The sequence below is a fragment of the Motacilla alba genome, chromosome 4 (genome assembly GCF_015832195.1).
Source record: "Motacilla alba alba isolate MOTALB_02 chromosome 4, Motacilla_alba_V1.0_pri, whole genome shotgun sequence".
NCBI classification, from domain to species: Eukaryota; Metazoa; Chordata; class Aves; order Passeriformes; family Motacillidae; genus Motacilla; species Motacilla alba.
Genome location: NC_052019.1, coordinates 37604337 through 37627570, shown reverse-complemented (window position 1 = coordinate 37627570; position 23234 = coordinate 37604337). Strand labels below are relative to the sequence as shown.

The 23234-nt window shown below is 37.0% G+C and overlaps 1 long non-coding RNA gene across 1 annotated transcript; it reads right to left on the bottom strand.

Moving 5' to 3' along the window:
- Positions 1-2575: 2575 nt before the first annotated feature.
- Positions 2576-22425, bottom strand: LOC119700852. The gene is made up of 4 exons (XR_005256899.1): positions 22369-22425; positions 4726-4854; positions 3012-3135; positions 2576-2663 (listed from the first exon to the last, which is right to left on the bottom strand). It is a non-coding gene; the product is annotated as an uncharacterized LOC119700852 (long non-coding RNA).
- Positions 22426-23234: the final 809 nt, after the last annotated feature.

Sequence of the window (23234 nt, the reverse complement as noted above, 5' to 3'; positions counted from 1 at the left end):
CAAGAGAGTTCCCAGCAGAAAGCCCAGAAATTCATCTCACACCTCTAATTTCTTTTGTCATCTGGTGGGAGTGAAAGTTAAAAACAAATGTGAAATGGAGGTATTGTTAATGAATTAGTCACACTACTTACTGAAGCTGTCTGGAGCTGAGTACATTTTATCTGAAATATTTTGAACCAGATCAAAAAGCTACATATTCTTTCACAGTGCAAAGTAAAAATAAGCAAGTTGATCAGGGATCAAACTAGACAGCTCCAAAGGCCCTTTCCAGTCTACACCAAGCATGATTTATAATGAATGGTTAAAAATCTAGCAACTTACACACAAAAGGTGGATTCAACATTTAGGACCCTGATTTCAGTTGCAGCCTTTCACATCAACCGCTTGAAGAAAAAAGAAAAAAAAAAAAGAACACTAACTACTTAAAACACTAAACCACTCAAGAATCATTTCTATCCAAAGCAAATGCAGTTCTAAGTTACATAGGAAGCTCTTGCATTCTGACTGTCACGCAATCAACCAACCTTGTTACTACAGGCTGTTTTTTAAGGTGACCCAGTGTTCCAGAAGCGTACTTTAAATGTTACTGATGCTATCCTTGTAAGCCCCTTAGATGTCTCACCTTCCAAAGCTGATCCAGATCCACCTTTTAGGAGGTACATTTTACTATTCATTTGCTGTGACAGTAAGTAAAAAAACAGCATAATGTTACATCATAGATTTTGCTTCAAATTCTTTTTAAAACTTGGTCAGAACCAAATTATGTCATCTTCAAGAGACTTTTAGTTTGTGCTCTGAAAATAATAGCTGCACAGGACCTATTATTATGGAAGCTTGAAGAACCTCCTATTATGGAAGGCTTGAAGAGGGAAGCATCATACAGCCAGACCTTAGGACTGCCTCCTGTAAATAATTCATTATCTCAGGTGCCTCTAAAAGCTCTTTCTTCACAGTGATGGTCCAGTTTGGTACACAATGAAGTATCTCTCACTGAAGAGGAGATTTTGAGCAATTTGTCTTAAATACATAGAAAACCCAAACCTAGGCATCGACAGACTTACATGGTGTACCCTCCCTAACTAAATAAAAATTGGCATTTTTCCTCTCTATTTCACTGTAGTTGATACTTTTCTCCCTATATTCATCTCTGTGGAATAACAAATTCTTCTCTGATGGCTTATGAGTATTTGAGAAGATTGAGCCTTAACTACCTAAGAGAATATACAGGCATAGTGAAAAACCATCATAGTTCATCTGATAGCTACCCTGGCTATTCTTCTTTTATACTCCTTTAAACAGCCCTACTTGCTGTCAGTATGAGAACAAAGAGCAGTGTTGTGCAACACACTTGGCTCCTTCCACTTGTGTTCAAAGTTTTGCTCAGTAAAAAAAGTTTACTCCACAATTATTCAGCGATGGCAGCATTCTGAGCTTCCATCACTCTCCTCCCCAAATATGCATGTACAGAACAGTACATAAAGATCGACATTCATGAACAGCATACTGAAATGCAGGAGGGTTTTTTGTTTATAAGATGACACTACACTTCATCACTTCCAGAAGTGGCGAGAAAGCAATTTTCCAAGTCTTTGACTTGCTTTCTTTGTCAGGAAACATTCTGAGTCTGGGGCCAGGGAGTTACTCAAAAACAGTGAAGAACTCAGGGATGGGCAACTATGAAAGCCCTTGAATTCTAAGGACAGCTGTGTCAGCCAACCTGCAACACAGGCTTGTCGGTATTCATTATGCTGTTCCCACAGCAGAAAGGAGCTTAAATGCTCATTAAACCTGGCTCTCTACCAGGCATTAAAACAGTATGCTGACTTGTCTAGCCTTTCAGATATGCCAGCAGCATACCACCCTCCATTTTTTATGAGTGTATCACCTCTTCACTTAAAAGTCCCACATCTAGGCCACTCCCTTAACTTTAAAAAAAATAACATCTGTTATCTTATTACTACTCATGGTTACTCACACAAATATATGTGGTACAAGAATTAAAAATCTTTATGATAGCACTGCTTGATCATTTAAACACAGATGTTCTCCCAAGACAGTTCTTCATTCTAACTGATCTTATGATACTAGCTTGCAATAATTTCCAGCAGCTAAATTGCTAAGGAAGACAGGTAAAACTCATTCAGTACTTTCTCAATATTCCTTAGTCATATAAGCAATTGGTGTTTTACCCAATTCACCCAGCATGACAGTAAATGAAAGGAGATTGCAGTCAGATTCCCCAATCTGCTCCTGCCGCGCTGCATCTATACGCTGCGACTTACCCTTGGCAGAGTGCCAAGCCACGCTCCAGTTCTAAATAACATTGCCCCCCTTTAGTTTAGAGGTTACTTTTTCCTGAATGAGTCCCTCCACTCTATGATAAAAAACAAGGCCTTTTATTTCATCTTATTCAGAGCTTATTTTCTTAGGACTTCACAACAAAACCCACCAACTGAAATCTTCCTTCCTATGCTTTATGTGATTTTTGATGGCAAACTAAACCCAAAAAGCAGACACAGGAGAAAGTCTACTAAATCAGTATTTTGCTGATGAATTTGAACCACTTACCGAATTTACAGGACACATAAGAAAAACTCTCAGCAACTTAATCTGAGTTATCAGTTTACACACCTGGTAAGGTGTTACAAAGCTCAAAGTGAAACCTAAAACAAGAGAGGAATATACGGTGGGTAGAAACATCTACAGCAGAATGCAGACAGTGAAATAAAATTAAAATCCTTACCTACATAACTCCTTTAAATCACAGGCATCATCATACACCTAAAACAACCTTCAACAAATATAAACTACCACACCTATTTTCTCCTAAAGGCACAAAACTATGATGGACTTTGTTTTCTTCACTCAGGTAAACAGAACTTAAAAATAATACACCCAATACCCCACTCTCCTCCCCACCCCTTTAATGTATTTCAGCAAACATAACCACATGGCAGTCAGCTAAGGTAATTATTCCTGCTGCCACCTCCTTTACATTGCAATAGCTTCACCTGTTCCTTTCAGCCTTCCCTGGAACACTTGGAGATGCCCTGGATCAGGCCTGCAAATTAACACTTTCCAGGTCTTTGATTTGTGTTGCACGTGCTCTTGAATTGGCACAATTACATTCTGAGTCTGTAAAAGAAAACACAGCTATTTGCAAGTGACAAACTCAAGTTCAGACTGTATATGAACAGCATACATTTCTTGTGTAAGGATTTTTGACAAATTAAAGTATAACCATATGATATAGCACAGGTATGAAATTCAGACACCTTTGGTTTGGTTTTTTATTGGTGGTAGTTTCATTGCACTCACAATCAAACATGAAATTTAGACAGTATGCAGGATAATGTCACAAACCAGTATTTTGAAGTGAAGGAATGGTTCTGATAATTGAGCTTCCATTTGTTCTGGCCATGTTCTCAGTCTAGAGTACTAGCAGGTTGCTGAGCTAGAAAGAGCAGCTTCACTAAGCCAAGTAAATATTTGCTATGAAAATGAAGATTCCTCCCCTACCAACTCATCTTGAACTCACAGAAATATCCATACATATCTGCCAACACAGATTCAAAGTAATCCTATAACTTTTTTAAAAGCAATGCCTACTTTGAAAACAAAGGTGGGAGGAACATTAGTGGGATTGGTTGGCAGCACATACAATTAAATAGGGAATTCTAAAGACTCAGAACTGAAAAATGTAGATTGGATAACTAAAATAGATTTCTCTAAGTTCACTTTTTTTATTCAGTATATTAGCATTATAAAACACTGAAAATATTACAATACTATATCACACTTTCCTTGAAGATCTCACATATTGTAGCAGAGCTGTAATGCAAGCAATGAAATGGCAGCTAACAGAACTGATAGGCAAGTGAAATAGAAATTAATTCCTATATATTTGTATTTATATATCAAACTACAGTGGTCTGTTAGAAGTTTGTCACCAGTATTTGTTGTTTTCTTCCCTACATTCGCTCCATTAGGTTTGCCTACATTATTTACCTTTTACATCTCTTTGATAACTGCATAACAAATTTTACTTGTGCTGGTTGCTTTATTCCTAAAAATGGTGTTCTTCTGTGCAAACAAACCACAAATTAAAGAGATATTACAAAGTGTCCATTCAGGTGGGTTAGTGACATAAAATGTGCCATTATATCATATTGGAAGCCCTTATAGAAAAGACTCCTCATAATAAACTGGTATAAAAAGGACTCAGAGCTTAAGGAGAACCAGATTAATGGGGCTTCCTTTCTGTGTGTGAAGTGGAGGTAGATCCATTCCCAGCTGCCCTATGTCCTGCTGTAAATTCTCCTGCAAGAATCACAGAAGCACAATGCAAGCTTGTTTGAGAGTCAGCATCATAAAATTTCCTCAAAATACAAGAACTTGAAAAGCAAATTAATTCCAGCAATTGTGTATGGGACAATTTTCCTCCCTGATAACTCTCATTCTTCTCCTCAATACCTAGTATTTTCTGTTGCACAGTAGTTTTAATGTGCTACTAATCAAACTTTTATAAACACATGTTTATGTAGTGCATGAGTTCAACTCCTGTAAGCACTTTTATCCATGACCAGCTGATGTGCTGGTTTGTTTTTGGTTTGTTTTTTTTTTTTTCATTTTATGACTAGCAACACATTTGCCAGCATTTTCTTAATTAAGGATTATTTTGCATATGCTAGTATGCTTTTACAACAATAAATGAGAATACCATACCTGGGAACTGGATGCCTCTTCACACTTTAGAATAAGCACCGTGCCTTCCCCCACACCACTGCAGAGCAGGGCACTGACAAGTGGAGCATTTAGAGATCAGAAGTTGCATCAGTGGATAGAGTCTCCTGGCTGCCAAAGAGTCAGAACAAAGACAGAAAATAGCTTCTCAGATATATGGTTTCTCTTCATATAGCAACAGTTTTGCCAGTGGTAAAATAACTTTCTACAACTATACCTAGATCATCTGCAGACAACCCCTTTATTTGAGCAATTCATGCAGAGGGAATGGGCAATTTTTAGGAAGAGGAAAATTGTAACCAATTGCTATGATGCTTTGGGAACTATTCCTCAGGAATAATAGGTCACAGAATGTAGCTAGAGACAGTGATGAGTTTCAGATATCTCTATAGCAACTACATTTATTTTCTAAAAAAAAAAAGAAGTAAAACCTTTCTGCATCATATAAATAGCAGTGTCTGTCTTGTGCAGTTAGAAGGGATTTTTGTGTTGACTGCTGCATGCCCATCACTGCTGCTTCTTTAAACCAGTACTTGCATCTTCTGCCTACAAAGAAAAATAGTGTCTGGCTACAGAGGCAAATTAAACCATACATTAGTAATGTTTCTGCTAAGTGTAAAGAAACAGTGCAATTTAAGTATAATTTATAAAAACGTGACTGGTTTATAAATTAGAAAAGAGAATTTTTTTATAAAAAAATTATAGCTGAATATAGGGAATAGCAGACATCTGCATAAATGCAACAGCATTCAAGTGAATCAAACCCCAATTCTCTTCTTTCCCCAGCTGACTGAATAGTGGAGTATTTCTTTTCTCACCTAAAATATAATGTGTTAGAACCAAATCCTCACTTTATCAGCGCTGGGATTTTCCTAGTTCACACAGACCTAAATTTGCACAGCCTCTCACAGAGGAAACTTACAGAAAATTGTATTTATGCTAAAACAAATATTATGAATAATAAGCAGCTTCCCTAGCTCCATACTGATGTATACAGGATGTTTCCAGAGCTCATCCTCAACTAAAGACTACCTTTTCAAGTAGTGACTTTAGAACCCACAAGTATGAAGTTGTGAAGTGTAAGCTGAGCTGGTGGCTGAATTGCCAGGGAAGCGCCGCATCACTGTGAAGCGGGAGCCGCAGCACACAGAGCAGCACTCATGGCAGATCAACACATTGCACTGATCTGCAGGTCACAAACTGTTTTCCCTTCATGGCAGCTCCTACTAGAAATGTTCAATCAGAGACTGAAAAAGGAACTACAACTGCAGTTAAAGCCATGAGGGGGAAACAAAAGAGATTTCAGTGGCAGGAGATTTAGGAGCAGCTGTTCAAACCAGGCTGTATAGCTGAGCAAATGTGGCTCACAGAAGCAAAGGGCCCAATTTAAAAAACCCAACGTGCTTTTAAAGAAGGCTGGACTGTACAGTTATGCCCACTGCACACCGCGGAGGAGATTCAGCTCTCCCATACAGGCTTGCTAAACTCTGTAGCTGAACTGACTGAAACTAGAGCCATGGGTAGTCAGTAACCTGATGGGTCTGATTCAGTTTTCTGATTTTGGAGTACAAAAATGTTTTCAAAACTATACTTGATGAGGGAATTAACACTCATATACACACACCAACCCCTCTTTGGAGTTTTTTTTATGGTTTGGCTTTTGTTGGTTTGTTTTTTTTTTTCATTCACACATTCATTTTTAAAATATATATCCACCTACAAGCTTTGGGTTTAACTACTTTCATCATCCCTGAGTACTGTACCACTTCACTGCAACAAACAAGGAGGAATTTGATCCAGGACAGATGTTCTATTTAAAGAAGTATTCATTAGTAACAACATTTGTTTTAGAAATTACTAAAAAAATATATTTCTAACATTTCCAGCATATATAGTAACTTTGTTCTAAAGAAACAAAAAAGCTTTGGTTAGAATTTTGCAATACAAAAACATACAATAACTTAAGAACAGATGTCAAATGGGCATACCCAGAGTATTACACAAGTTCAGGTCCAGCTTGAAAAGTATCTGCATTGGCTGAGAGTTCATCACAGCCTCATAACTTATTTACTACACCTCTGTGAGTTTTGAAGCCTATTCTGATATTAGGTAGCTAAAATAGGTTCATAAGCCCCTAGCCTAAAAGGAATTTTTGCTTCTAATAGCCACTCTGCCCTAGAAAGAGCTGGAATAAACAATATAAGTAGATATGTCATCACTGCCTTGTATGGGTCTACAAGGTTTTGGAAATATAGATGCATCTGAATAAACTACTGTGTAATTAAACTAGATGACTTTTCAATCTATTTTTTAAACAACTTGTAGATCACATTTTGAAGCAAGTAAAGTAAAAAGGTAACTGTTGAACAAGCAAATTCAATCTGAAAAATTTTCAGAAATCAGTGAATAACTTAAGTTCTGGAAAAACTATCTTTTTAATTTAAAAAATATTTAAATATTTTTTCACCTTTCAATATGATCCTAAAAAGCAGCATATCTTTTCATATATTCTCAGAGCTGTACAAAATACAGAAGGAATGCAGACAGCATTTTCAAAAATGAAACAAAATAAAAAGAACCCAGAGATTAACAATCTGCATTCAGACAAGTATTTTTTTATTTTCCATTATAATAAAGCCTCAAAAAATTTGGTTTGAAGGATGAGCATTCTTATTTCTTTTCATCTCTGCTACTTTCAGGAGGCTGAGCCTCCCTTATGAGGTTTTTTCCTTTGGGTTGAGGTTTTTTCCTAGGTTTTTTGGTCAATTTCTGGTTCATTTGTTTGTTTCTATACACTTCTATACATAGTATGCTGCTTCACAGCACAAGACATTTCTGTTCAGCAAGACAGATTGTTTGTGATGGGTAATCTATACTACTGTCTTAAACCATTCCAAATGCTGTTTTCAGACCTCAGATTGATGTCTCGACAGTTACTTTAATTCAATAATTATCAGTGGAATTCTTTTTACCATTATGTCTTATGTGGCCCCAAAAACAGTAAAGACTATAAAGCTGTAAAAGGAAAACATTTTATTTAAAAACTTCAGTACTGGAAGATGTAAGCCAAAGAACATTGACATTAACCAGGAGATACAAAACCAAGAGATCTGGATTTTTCTTAGGAGCATGATAATAGTGTAACAGAAAATCACCAATTAGCCTGCTAAAGGCACTCCAATATTTTCTCCTATTTATTCCAAAATTGTATGTGTTTATAGAAGGAAATTACTTCCAGCACTTGCCCCCTTTCACAGCTGGTATTCCTATCCCAGGCGTTCTCTTCAGATTGCTGTCCTCAAGTACTCCAGGCATAAAAATATTATACAGCAACAGAAGTCCTCTTCACAAGAAAAATTCTGCTCAGGAAACCAAATTTATCTTTTAATCATATAATAATTTGTACACCCATCTAGTTATTTTTAGTAAAAGTCACAAGGAATCTGTCACTGCCAGTCTAGATATTACTAAACAAACCACTGTATTTGCTAAAAGAAACATAGTCACAATTCCTTTAAGAAAAGTTTTTGCAGCATGTAAAAACCAATTAGCTGTATGTTTAATTACTATCTTAATCAGATTCATTTGCCCAGAGTGTCTATTTTACTCAGCTTTGTATATCTTGCAGCGCAAGATCAGGAGTCTACTAAGCCAAGTAAAGGAAAAAAAATTAATTTTTTGGTAGTTTGGTCCATCACCAGCTATTAAGTCTATGATAGCTATCAGAAAGATCATATGCAATAAGATAATCAGCTTGTTTTTCCAAGGAATTAAAGCAACACAAAGATCACAAAACCAAATCCATTATGCAAATTTAATCATTGTCTTTGCCTCACCTCAGTGAACATTCTATCTCTAAAAATGCAGGGAGAATAGAGAAAAAATATTTTACTCCTTTAAACATTGGAAGTTTCTTAAAAATCACAACACTGACCCCACTTCAGCCATTTAATTTGTCAAACATTGGTTGTCTGGGCCATACCTAAAGCTGGTGCCCTCTTGGAGCTCCTGGGAACAACATCCTTGCATGGTGCCACTAGTCAGAACCCAACTTCCAGCTCCAGCTTCTCCAGGGCACTCTTACATATATACACATATATATGCGTATATGTATGTGTATACATACACATATATACACCCTCTTACATATACATATACCACAGGTCTACCCACCGCTAACTCTTCAGAGCTCTTCTCCATTTCTCCATCATCTGTAGTGGTTTAACCACAGCCAGCAACTAAATGTACCAGGTAGAAAACTCGTGGGTTGAGATTAAGCCAGTTTAATAGGGAAAGTAAAAGCTGCACACACACAAACAAAACAAAACAAGGAATTAATTCACCACTTCCCATGGTGGCAGGTGTTCAGCCACCTCCAGGAAAACAGGGCCCCATATCACATGTGACAGGGATTTGGAAAGACAAGTGCCATCACTCCAAATATCCCCTGCTTCCTCTGTCTCCCACTTCATACACTGAGCATGATGTCATTTGGTCTGAAATATCCCTTTGGTCAGTTGGGATCACCTGTCCTGGCTGTCTCTCCTCCCAGCCTCCCATGCACACCCACCTTCCTCACCAGCATGGCAGTATGAAAAGCAGAAACGGCCTTGGCTCTGTGCAACCCCTGCTCAGCAATAACCAGAACATCTCTGTTATCACCACTGTGCTCAGCACAAATCCAAAACACAGCCCCATTCCAGCCACTGGGAAGAAAATTAACTCTACCCCAGAGAAAACCAACACTCCATCTCAAAAATTTAGTCACAAGCCATATCCTTTCCTCTGCTCATTTGAGCTCCATAGGTTCATGTTACTGACTGAAGTCTCCCTTGAGTTACCAATTATTAAACAGAAGAGCATTGAACTGCTCCCTCATTTAACCTGGAGGAAAAAACATCTGCTCCAAGGAGTTCAGACCCAAACCATATCTGTAGCCTTGTGAGCTGAGAAATCAACACAGTAGAAGGAATAAGCATGAGGGTAAATAGTATAGTTAATTCAGTTGCATAACTGTTCAGCCCTCCACTATTCTTCCTTTCCTCCTGTACATTCACACACTTGAAGGGATCTGAAAACATGATGTATTGGAGACTGTTTTCAAAACTAAAATGTGACCGCATATGCTCAACAGGTATGCACACTGGCAAAAGAGTCAAAGATGGAAGGATCACACTCATCTTTCTTACAGAAATAAAAATACATGATGAGATTTATGTAGTTCAGCTAAGCTAGTTCAGTTTAAAGTATTCATAAAAACTCTCCTCAGTTAAAAATCTGGAAATGTTTATAGAAACATTATGCTCAGAAATCCAAGTACTAAAAGTATGAAGAGAAGAAAAAAGCCAATATATTATTTTAGGATTCTACTACCTGTTTCACTGCATGTAATTGCAACTTGGATGACCATGCAAGATGTGACCATAGTTTGTACAGCCTATTTCCCTTAGTTTTACTAGCCCTCCTTTCCTTTGGGTTTCAGTGATCCTGAAAGTGATCTCCCCAGGGAAGATCTTAATGGTGCTTCTAGAGAGTTGGATTTTTGTACAAACTGTTCAGTTAATCCTCCCTATCACTTAGGCAATAGCAAGCAGTGTAATGGAAACACATAGAATCACAAATCCTATTGCCAGGAAATTCTTTTCAAATACAGAGCTCTTTTAATCACTTCTTTTAATAAGGACCACATGCAATATAGCTGCACAAAGGTAAATATAACAAAACTAATTTGTGAACCCATTCTTGAGTAAATACTGAGCATGTGATATTTGTATATGAAACCTTTTTCTTGCAAGAATATTTTAGTTCAAATAACTGTTGAAAGTACCACAAAAAATTTGTATACCACGGAGGAAAATACCAATAAAAAGTACCACTGACATCCAGAATAATAGTAATGATTTTTTTAACCCATATAAGTCGCACATAAAATCTCATACTGCAGTCTTTCTACTTATTTAGGTCAAGAATTTGTATTCTAAGTTGATCATAATGTTGTGTTATAGTGCCGGTATTAAAACTCTCACACTACATACAATGTGTTCTAGGATAAATTACACATTTATTTATTTTACATAGCTATATGTGAGAAAATAGGCAGTGCATAATATGAGGTAATTTTCTGATTTTTAAGAACTTTTGGTAAGACAATCTTTCTGTTAAAGTTTTACCTGTCAGTTTGGAAGGAAAATAATATTTTGTACTCCTTTTTGGTTGCTTTTTCTTAATGTCAAGATTTTTCCAAGGAGTAAACTTCTAGAGAAGAGTGACTACTCTTTTTTCCCCCTATTCCTTTTCTGTTGAGTAATTTCATTAATATTTCATCTGAAGTTGCCTTTTTTGTACAGCAAAAGCCTCCTCCCAAAGATGCCTTACAATATTTCTCCTGCCAGAAATTTAAGACAGATGATTTATTCTGTATCCTCTTTTTAAAGGATACCTGATTTCAGCATTTTTTTAAAACTGGGCACTGCTTGCCTTCTATTCACAAATTCAGTTACCCTTCCTTGAAACTGAAGAGTCTTTTACATTATTTCATGTTGTAGTGTTAAGTTTTCTTCCTGCTGGTTTTTGCTTGGCTTGCTTACTTAAGTCTTCCTGTCATCTTTTGATGATGTGTCAGCAAGTCTTATAAGGGGGAAAAAAAAAAGTAAAAAGTAGCTTCAGTCCCTGCTTTGAATCAAGTTAAGGTGCACACTTCTTGTTTTCCTGCCAAGACTAAAGCCTTCTAATAGGAGCTCAAACATAAGGGGCTCATTCCTCACTAGAACAGCTGAAACATCATCATTCTTGTGTGACATCAGCAGCAAAGAGCTAAGAAGAGGCAGCTAAACAGAGTTGTGAGTAAATACCAGTGACAGGCAGATGCTGACACACTCAGCTAGGTTTTCATTTTCATATCCCAAAATAAGGCTGTGAACATGGCTATGTACAGATAGGTCCCAGAAGTCATTAACTCAGCCAATATCGACACTTGAATAAAAGATTCACTCAAGACACTGATATTCTCATAAGACACAATGAACTATTATCCTAAGTTATGAAATGACCAGTGCGAACAAGCACATTTTTCATATGGGTGTCCTTCATTCTGTCTAAAAATAACACAACTCTGATTTAACGTTTACAGTAGGCCTAAGCATTTCAGCCCCCAGAGAATTCACTGTTTGCAGTTGTAGTCAGACCTGCTCTTAAAAACAAAGTGTATTCTTGCTCCTCATCACCACCTCAGATGTCAAGCTACCCTATCTCTCAGACACTCTACCAGCAAAAGATTTCAACAAATCCTTCTCTATAATTGTCACTTAGGCTGTACACATATCATCACAACACAAGCTGAATTTCTCTCTTGTTTCTCATTTCCCAGGCTGGCCTCTTTCTATTCTCAGGTCTAACTTTGTTTGATTACAAGGACTTAGGAGTGAAGATTAGACAAGATGTCCTGCTGAAGAGTTAAGATGACTTAGAAGTACTGACTCATCAGGTTTTCTTGCCAATGATGATTGCTCAGTGATGTCAGCATCTTCTTCTGGAGAAAGTGTTCCACTCTGAACAAAACCTGTGATATATATTTATGTAAATTCCTCTAGGACACCATCCGCTGCCCACTCTTAGACATGCTGGTGGAAATATGGAACTGGACTTCTAAAAACTGTTTGAAAAACAGAAAAGGAGGCACTGTGATTCTGTATCTTGCTAGGACACACAGATGTCACTAGCCACTAAGCATGTCTCTCCCTCCACTACTGCTTTGAGAGAGTTTTACAAAAGGCGAATTTCTTCTTTCCAAAGGCTGTTTGGAGACAAAAAAACTGCAAAGAAATTGATCATGAAACAAACAATGTGATGATAAAAGACCATCACAAAGGATATGGGAGCAATTTAGCAGAGCTGTTCCTGGGTAGATAAGAAGGGAAAGTTGCAGCTGATGTATCTGCGTAGTTAAATCCAAAGTTTAGATCACAGCCAAAATTCTAAGAGGAAGAACTGCAAAAGTTTTGCAATCCTATGAAAAACAGACCTTATGTTGAGGTGCATTGAGGCAAAACCTTTTTAAGAGTCTTAATTCAACCAGTCTCTGCAAAACTGTAGATCTCAGGTGCTTAATTTTCTGCTACTTCCTATCGCTGTTGTGATGCTTAAGTGTTTTTCTCTCACCCAAACAGGTAATTTTGGAAGAAGGCTGTACAGAGAAACTAAACAGAGAAAGAAAAACATTAAAATCTTGGACATTCATGTAATCAGAGAAATTTCTCTGTGGAGATGGTCACATCTGTAGCCTGGCATTTCTCACTCCAGTTTTCTTTTTTCAAAACTTCATTGCTTCTTTTACCTCTTCCTCTTATTTAACTTCTCTTATTCAGTGTGCCCTCTAAACTTGTTAACACTAGAAAGGTATCTGCTACTCCCCAGATGCTGATATTTCTGGTATGATGCTTCTTTTGCGCATTGTTGGCTCTGCTTTGTCTAGTTTGATTGTAAGTACTTATCAGACCTGCTGTTATTAAAGTACAATAAAACCAGTGAAGACCCAGAAAGCAGTAAGATGTATATGCTGTTACCCAACCAACAGCAACTAAGTCAGACCCTGGGACTTTTAACAGAAAATTTACAAGCGTCATTGGGAATCAACTCTTCAAGACAGTCTTGCCATTCAGGACAGGTGGCTCAAGCCATTTTCATTTTTATTTCATGTATATACAGATGAAACAAGGGTTACATAGCAATGCCTTGGATCAAAATACAGTGAATCCTGACACAGAAAATGTAAGTGTCTTAAAGAAAATATTACAGGCCAAAGAAATTCCCTACCATATTGTTAGCATTTCCCTTCTTTGGGGTTTGACACAGAAGACATTTTTAACTAAGCATTTAATAAAAAGTCTCTGTAAACTGTTCACAGAATGCATAAATTTCATTCTTTGAATATAATAGCTGACACAGCCAATTAAAAAATCTTAGTGAGCAGGAAGATAAAGTAGTATGATATTTTGTAATTGTTCAGGCTATAATAATCTGACCACTAGCATTCTGGTGAGGGTTATCCTAAATTTCTGAGGGAATTTTCCATACTGTAGAGATGAACTTTCCAGACTCCTTCAGTTTACCATTGTAGGTATCTACTGTTCAGGCTACTGTATATCTATTACACATTTTTGCCAAGAATACTCAGAAGAACTAGCAAGATACTAGCAGATAAAAATGGATCATGAAGCTCTGAAGGGTTTCCAAACATGTTCTACTGCATTTATAATATGACATTTCACTTTGGCTTTGATTATTCCTTGTCTAAAACCAAATTAACACAGAAAAATAATGGCATGCATTTAGTCAGTTAATACATTCTGAGTTAGTGTATTAGATGTCACAGTCATTTAGAGGAACAGTACAATTCTGGTCTAGGTGGACTCAGCAATCAATAGCTTAAGGGTGAATAAGTACTTTCTAGCTCATCATACACAGACACAGCTCCATTTTCCTGATGGTTGTTAAAGGTGACAAATAGAATGACTGTTGGCAGTTGCACTCCATTCCCCATAGAACAAGAGTCAAATTCAGAATAAATGCAATAAAGGAATGTTGCCTAAGTGTGCTACTGAGTTTGACAGGTTAAAACAATCTCAGTAGGATAGCAAGGACAGACCAAAACAAAATAGGTTTCATAAAGGTGTCCACAGGGCCTAGGGACTATATTGTTCAAGTGACAAAAGTGATGGAAAATTACCATACTGCTTTCCTACAGCAAAAAAAGTTCAACACCTGCCTCCCCCCACCCTGGTTCCTAACATAATGACTGCTATGTAAAGACCTTGTTATAAGACAAACTCCCATGCTCAGAATAAAGATGGGGTGGATAACTGTGTTGCCCTGTAAAAATGGACTGTATGTCGCATACTGAATTTGCAAGACATCGGGACTGAGCCTTGTCCAGCTTTATCTATTTAACCTTTTCTCAACCTGTCTGCAACCTCTTTTTACTTTAAAAGCATTAACAGCACTTTTTCCCAAATGATCAGGCTAATTATACAGATATAAATAACAAGGAGTTCCATCTAGAATAAGACATTTTTGGATAACACAACACAGAAAAACACAGACCTGGTGCAACAGCAGAGACATGAGAAGTGAAGAAACATGGTGGAGCAGAGAGGAGTACAGGCATGAGAAAATAAAAGATGGTCTGGAGCTGAAATCCTGCAGCTATGAACTCAACAATGGTCAGTAAAAGAAAAGTGGGACTGCAACTGAACAAAAGGGGGTATAGGAGATAAAAAGGAAGTCATATCCAACACAATGAATGTGTTACTCCCACCAAAGGCTGAGGAACCCTTGTAACATCTTCACCAACACAAAACCACTGGAGGTATGTCACAGAAGTGTCAAGGAGCTTATCAGCTTGTGCATTTTAACTTTTTTTGCATTAATTGTTATTATTAACCTTTTCTGCATACATGTAATAATTGCATTTGGACCAGTAATGGTTCTAGGGTTAGACTGTTAAGACTTCAATTACATTAGCAATTAAATTCCTGGGTTTGTATGAGGTGTGTCTCATTTCTGCCCACAGACAAAGTCTGCAGTACAATTGTAGTTGGCATTTCTACCTACACAGTAGTTTTGGAAAAAAAAAAAAAAAAAAAAAAAAAAAAAAGGAAAGGTCATCTTCTGCAGAGTAGTTGTATCTAACCTAATTATCCAGTAATATTTAATAAAAAAGGGAAAGCAGTTGTTCAAATGTTTTCCTTACTCTCCCAAATACTTCTGTAACATAGTCTCATTTATACACAACAATCTCTAATTGTGAAAACGCTTCATTCTGTTCTCCTGCATAGTATACTGGTTTATTTTCAAACAAGTTAAGAAAAACATAGCCTCAGATGCCATAATGTTGGTCAGTATGTCAGAAAACCTACTACTCTTGCTACTAAGATTAGCTATATTTTGTCTAAATATATTTATTCATCTTTTGTACTTATTTCTTCTAATGTCAAGACTGTTCATTACCCAAAAATTATCTTTGCTACCCATGATGTTTACCATTCTAAAAAATTCAGTGACTATTATAATACTTCTCAGCCTTTATTTTGCTAAGCTAGAAAGCTTTTTTAACTTTCCCATTGAAAAAAATCTTATTTTTCCATAAGATCATTAATGTTCTTTTTAATCATTTCAGTTAGACTCTGTCTATCCAGAACATGAATAAGAACTGATAGTCTTACTATCAGTCCTAACTGTTAATCCTTAAGTGTTTGTCTTGTCCCTTGTACAATTAGATTTACTGTTTAATTACATCATCCTTTAGTTCCTTTTGTTCAGAGTCCTGCTTCTTTTCCTCCTGCTGCTCTCCACACTTACTTGAGGATCAGTCAGCAGACTGCAAGGATACATTGAGCAGCACATTTAAAAAATGTACTTTTTGTGCCTTATGAAATCATTAAATCACTTAGGAAGTTATTAAATATTATCTGTCCCAACCCCAAGCTCAGAGGAACCTGACTTGGAAGCTCCTTTTATTTTAATAATTTTCTCGTAAGTATAACACTTCCTGCTTAATCTATTCCATACATAACTTCCATGTTTTATCTCCCATCTTAACAGTTTCCTATCTTAATGTGACTACTGCTTTCCCATGTGTCACAATGTCAAATGCTTTGTTGAAATCTATACATATGAATCATCTGCAGTTTCTTTTGACTGGCCAACCATCCTTCCAGTCAAAGAAAAGTGGCAGGTCAGCTGGCACTATGAAAATATTCAAGCTTGAACTTTTGTGATAGCTGACTTTCCAGCTTCTTCTATTAATCCAAAACAAACAACTTCCTGCAGCTGAAGATCTTGCATCTTACTGACCTCAAAGCAAACAATTCCAAAGTACAGTATTTGACTTGTCTTCCTATATTATTACAGGCTGAATAGAAAATGATCACCAGCTTTATGCTGATATCTGTAATTGAAGATCTACACCACTCTGCAAAAATTCATAATCTGTGCAATTCTGTACACAGTTCTTCAACATCAGGAGACTTTAATCAACACTGAAAAAGTAAAAAAATATTAAGTAGTTATTTGATGGTCATTTTTGCAACAAATTGGAGAAGAGTCTGTCTGTAGATGAAATCGCCATTTCAGCAGTACAACATCCTTTTTACATCATCTTTCATCACTGTACCCATATCAGAACTGTATGCTTCAAAAATTTCAGGTGAAGAAACTGAATATTTTCCCAAGCATTTAGCTGACATTCCAAGAACTCATGGGTTTCCTGCCTAGCTGATTTGCTTTGTCTGTTTACATCAAAAGCTATAAGGTGCCTGTATGTGCCTGTAAAATACAGCAGACCAAACCACTCATCTTCTAAACTGTTAAAGGCAGTCCTAGCATTAACCAGAAATCTTTAAAATTATTCCTGGCCTGGACACAGTTCAGACACTAGCACAGTATGGGGACCTCTACAAAATCTGCAGTTTCTTAGCAGCTGGTAGCCTCATGTTTCTAAGAAAGTTTAAAAGTAGCAGTGCAGGCTACTCCATGTCAATTACTTGGTATCAGTGCCCAGAGACATTCCTGGACATGCCTGACTTATTCGTCCAAGTTCATATACACACAGCCTGGGCATTTAGCTACTGAGGAAATCTTATACTGCAAATTAAAAACCAGATGTAAACAGATCCCTTCAGCCTTGAATGCAAACAGAACAAGAAATCAGTTTGTAATTCCTTATTTCTCCCTTTTCTCACTCTGGAAATGTTTAGGGATTAAAAGACTGCACCAGGAAGAATTACTTAGCGCCACAGAAAGTTAGAGCCCCAAACACTCTTCTTGTCTACAGGTATTTTATCTAAGAAACTTTTCCACAGACAAACTCACATTATGCAAATCTGTTTCTTTTCACACCTTCAATTAGAATCACGAAATCATAGAATCAGTAAGGCTGGAAAATATTGTCAGGATCATCAAGTCTAACCTCAGCAACTAAATGTACAGAGATCTGACACTTCGACAACTTAATGGCCTTGATCAGTTTTTTTTCTGGGGTCAGCTCCCACGTTACAGGCCCCAGAGTCTACTTCATCTCGGCCCTGGGTGGCAGTCATAGAGGAGGTACCAGCTCCCAGCTCTACCATACAAGACATGGGTCCTGACCCTGACCTGCAGACTGACTTCCCAGCCTCACCTCTTGTCTGCCTGATCACCACAAACCCAGCAGGAAGTCTCAAGCTGTTGCTTCAGCTTGTCTGTGAGCTCTAGTCTGCCCTGCTTGCTTGATCCAGGTCCTCAGCTGGCCACATATCACATTCAGCTTCCCATTCCCTTGGGAGTAGACAACCCCTGCTGTTCCCTGACAGCTTGCATCAGTAATTAATCTCTTGTTAAAAAACAGATTTTGATTTTTTTTCAATAATTCTTTTGAAGTTCTGTGACATACACATTAAGCCTTTTCACTGCACAAGGTCAAGGTGGCTACATCAGTCACATCAATCAGCCAGGTCAATATGCAGATTTTCAGCCTAGAAAAATGTTGCTACTGGAGTTCCCAGTAGGTTGGTGTAGGGAAACTTTTAATTTAACATTTCCACTCATGGCCTTGGCTGGAGGAGTAGTTATATGCTAAAGACTTTGACTAGTGGCAGAGTAGACAATGATACAAAGGAAAACAAGAATATGTTGGTGAAAAATAAAAAAAAAAGACAACCTGAAAAACTGGACTAGCACAAGCTGAATGAGATCTAACACAACCAAAGGAAGATAGAAGCTTCCCATATGATCATCTACTATAAGCATAGATAATAACATCAGTTGAATATGAAAAAGGAGAGACTTTAATGGACTAATCCACTGTCTGGTGGCTGCAGAGCAACTTTACGAAATGTCTATTCAGAATAAAAACATAAACAAAAGTAGCCTGACTCTGTGACCAGAGTGCATTGGATGAATACCTACAATTCATTCTCCATCTGAATTAAAACATGACTGTTCTCATTATAGCACTGATCATCTTACACTACACGCAGTTTGACATTTTTTTTGCCTCAAGAAAAACATTTAGCTCACTCCCCCCACTGATGGAGTGAGAGCACTAATCAAAACCACTGGCAAAGCACATTCTTTATTAACAGTCATTGCTGTGGCTTGTTTAATTAGTCATAAGCTAGTCACTTTTCTATCCTGTCCTATGCTTACTAAATACAGGTTTAAAAAAGGAAGTGTCAAGGCCAACATGAATTAATTTGTGTTTTCTGGTCAGGCCTTTTTTTCTCCTCCCCCTTCATTTAGACCACCAATAAAACAGTTGGGAATACCTAATTTGTTCCATTTCCAGCAGGTACACTCCAGACTCACTGCAAGGCTTTTAATTTCAAAAACGTTTTTTGACACAACATTGCTATGTTACCATCTGCCTGAGTGACAAATCCCAGATAAACAGCTTCATTGGTACACACTCTGTCCCTTTACATTCAATCTATGATAAACTCCTAGGGGCAGTTTTAAATATATTCAGCCCAAAACCAAACACTACAGTTTGCACTGTATAGAACACATTGAAAAGTTATACTAAAATACACAGTATCAGAAGGCCAATACAGGGAAAAGAAAGTGAAAAACATATATGGCTTTTAGTGTTTATTAAGAAGGACAACAAACCCCAGCCTACAATCCAAGCCATGCTGCTTTTTCCATCTTACAATGGATGTCATAACAAGCTGCAAGAAAGCAACAGGAATGAAAGGAGTCCTCTCCCTTGGAGGCAGGCTAGGAGTCTGAATGTTTTCTGTACTTCATAGCAAATGCTGAAAGAGCAAAGGTCCTTTACTGCCATCACCTGGCACAAATGAAACCAGGAAAAGAAACTTTTCAAGCAATACAGTCAAAGCTCATTATGATGTGCTGTTATGCAGATACAATGACAACATAGCCTGAGATTCTCATGAGAATAGTCAGAGAAGCAGTGAAACTAGAAAACAAGGTCTCTCAAGAGAAATACATATACCTTCATTCAACAGCTGCACAATGAAACCAAGCACGATCTCTGCAAAACACAGATACCATTTCACACCCCAGAAGGGCCAGGGCTTCCAGTCTTGGTGTGCTCACAGAAGAAGAATTAAACCTGAAGTTACCAAGTTGATAAGAAAAAGTAAGACTCCAGATGATTTGTAATAAAGAACGTCAGAACGGAAAGCAGAATGATCAGGTGTATCAGACACAAAGGCAGTGGTTCTGTAAAATCTCCATTTGTTGATTATGGTAAAATTAGTTAAACATTACCAGCTTTCTCTGTGTTCCACACTGACACTAAAATACATGCAGGTGGTGTTTGGAGAGATGACTCAGTGTTCTAATCTACAAATAAATACAATTTGTCAGTTCTTCAGTAAATCCCATATAGAAATATATCTTACAGCTTGGTGTGACACACATTGCTACAGCTGAAAACAACAGAATGAAACTAACAAAAGAATGAAAGAGACCACAGTCACTTAACACCCCTCATCCTCCACTGCATAATCATTCAGGATTAGGATGAGCTGCTAAATATTGAAGATACACTAAAGACCTAGCAAGAGCTTCCCTACTTTAACAGGCCCCTCAAAGCATTTTTGGGTCAGAAATAAAGATTAAATAACTTTGTATCACCTCTCAGAGATTTCTGTATCCACTTTTTTAACTCAATGCAGGGATTTAGTTCTAAAAAATACCCATATTGTATGTGCACCAGTTCTCTGTTGCTTGCTGTTCATATTTATCATTAAGGAATTTTAAAACTCTCAAAATAATGGGAAAAAATATCCGTAATTCTTTCAATTTGTGCTGTCAGGAGAGAAATATTTTCATAGCCTGATGTTCAATATATGGTCTTTTCTTATTCAATAAGGTAAAAAACAATGACAAAAATGTTGATAATTGTATTTCAAAATTTCAATTGTATTTCAAAGCCTGAAAGAATGAAAATTCAGAAAAGCTGCAAATTGGAAGAGTAGAAAACTCAAAATGCTGATGTAATACATTTGTCAAATTGTTTAAATATGTATTAGCAAGGGAGGAAAGATGCATAATAACTGTCACTTTTATATTTCTTGAACACCTGGCAAAGGCTGTCAGCTGAGGCTTCGATTTGAACAAGCAGTAAAAAGGCTAGTGACCTGTTTACTCCCAAGTTTTCTGGAGGCAATACTAGTTAAAAACCTAGGCATAAAATCCCTTGGTATAGATATTTAGGGCTCTTTCATAAGAGATACCTATTCCTAATATTTTTTGTCTCTTTTTAAATATAATCAAAATGAGAAGTGAAGAACAAAAAATGAAAATCAAAGCAAAATGTACAGGCTCAATTCAAGTTTTAATCAAATCCTTGTGCCCACTTTTTGAAAATAATTCTTAGCTGTAGCACCTATCCCAGATCCAAAGTAACAGGCTTCACTGACAGATAACCCAGTATAATAAAGATATTACATGAGGGAAATGACAATATGAAGTATAAGAATAGAAAAGGAGTTTTGTGAAAGTGGAGTGCAAATGGCTCATGCTCTACACCAAGAGGCCAGCTCATGACAGCATCCCTGAAATGGCACTCTTGTGAGGTGCTGTGCTACACTGCAAACTCGCTGCTTGCACACACAGATATTTCCAAATGCACTTTTGAACATTTACTTGGGAAAAGCCATTTAACATTTTTGCCATGACCAACTACTAAATACAGGAATTTGTCCCAAAAGAGAATCTGCAGTGAAGACAAATTTTGAAAATAACCTAAGATGCCGTTAACAATTGTAATTGTAGTCATTGACATTAACTGTAAAAACCAGCAGAAGCAAAAACATCAGCATAACCACTAACTTTAGTTTTGCATGCATCTCTTTAGCTTATAAAAGAAGCAAAACACTGAAGGGAATTATTTCAAAATGTGCTAAAAACTGTAGAAGCCCATATCCCACTGGAAGTCAGATTTAAGGAAGATTAATATGATGTTTATATAGTGCTTTGTTAAAAGTCCTGTTGGACCAACAGGATTAAACTTCCAGTCTTGGCTTTGTCCCATATACACAGAAGCAAAGAATCATGGAACAATGCACATTGGAAGATACTTTTGGAAATCATTTCACCCAAGCCCCTGTTCATAGCAAAGTCACTCCTGAAGTTAGACCAGGTTGCTCAGGGTCTTATCCAGCCAAGATTTGGAAAGCTCCAAGGGTGAGTATTCTGCATGCTCTGCAGGTAACTCCTTCCACCTCTGGCAGGTCATTCAAACAATCTGACTACCATCTGTAAACTGGAGTAAGGACACAACCTTACTTTAAGCAGTTTTACAGGAAAAAATTCAGTGCCTATGACACATACATTTATTAGATCTACATAAACACAAGGTGTCTAATTCTCATGCATTTGAATATCTCTCTACTAATATTTCAGAACCTGGAAATATAATTTGAAAAGGTCAAATACAGATATACGGATATCATACTTCTGTAAGACAATTCTGGTTTAGAGACCTATTTTGGAATACTTATGAATTAAACAATATTTCAAACTATAGAAGAAACTGGAATTACCTGCTTTATTAAGATCTACAATACAATAAGTCTTATTTTTTTTAAAAAAGATAACAAAAGAGGAACTTTCCTTTACCTTGTTTTTACACAGCACACTGAAGAACAAGGTTTTCTACTTTTCTGTCTTACTTCCAGTTTAGTTCAGGCCTTTTAGAGCTCCTATAAAACAAAATTGCAATAGTATATTTTAATAAACCCTTTCAGACTTTATAGGCAATTGTTTTTGCCATAGAGCCACCCTCCCTCAATTCAGGCACTGCCAAGCAACAACTTCAGTCTAAAACATTTCCTGATACATTTTCTGTAGATGAAGTTAATAGCCCTGAGTCATTGCCTCAGTCCATCAACCCTCTCAATCAGTCATTAATCCCCTGAAATTGCCCAGAGCCTCAATTGTTATTGCTGAAACAGACTAAATTAGGTTTTGAACAAACAGACCAAAGAAAGGTCAATGTCAGGAAACAGAATTCAGTAAAAATTAAAGAAAATTTTGGGACGCATACAATAGGTCTGGATCAGTTGAAGGGCTACAAGGACTTGATCACAAGATCTACTCTGGTTACTGAAGAGAAGACCAGAAGAACAGGGAGTTTAACTTCAATGGTATTTAGGTCAGATGTTTAATGCTATAAGCTCTCACTTCTGTCACAGGGTCAGGCCATAAAAGATGTCTGCAAAGTCAAAACAAAACACAGTGAAAGTGTAAACAAAATATAGTTGCATAATATTTTTACTTATATTGGGATAGATGATGAATTTGAAACACACTCACAGAATTCCACAGCTATTGGGAATACTTCTTTCTAGGCTTTCCAATCAGAAAAAGTATTTGGGAGCTACCTTTATGACAGATTTTGTTTGCCCCTCCCCTCCCACCACACCCAAGGAAAGCATATTGCTCTTCTATGTTACAAACTATATATATATGAATCCTTGTAAAAT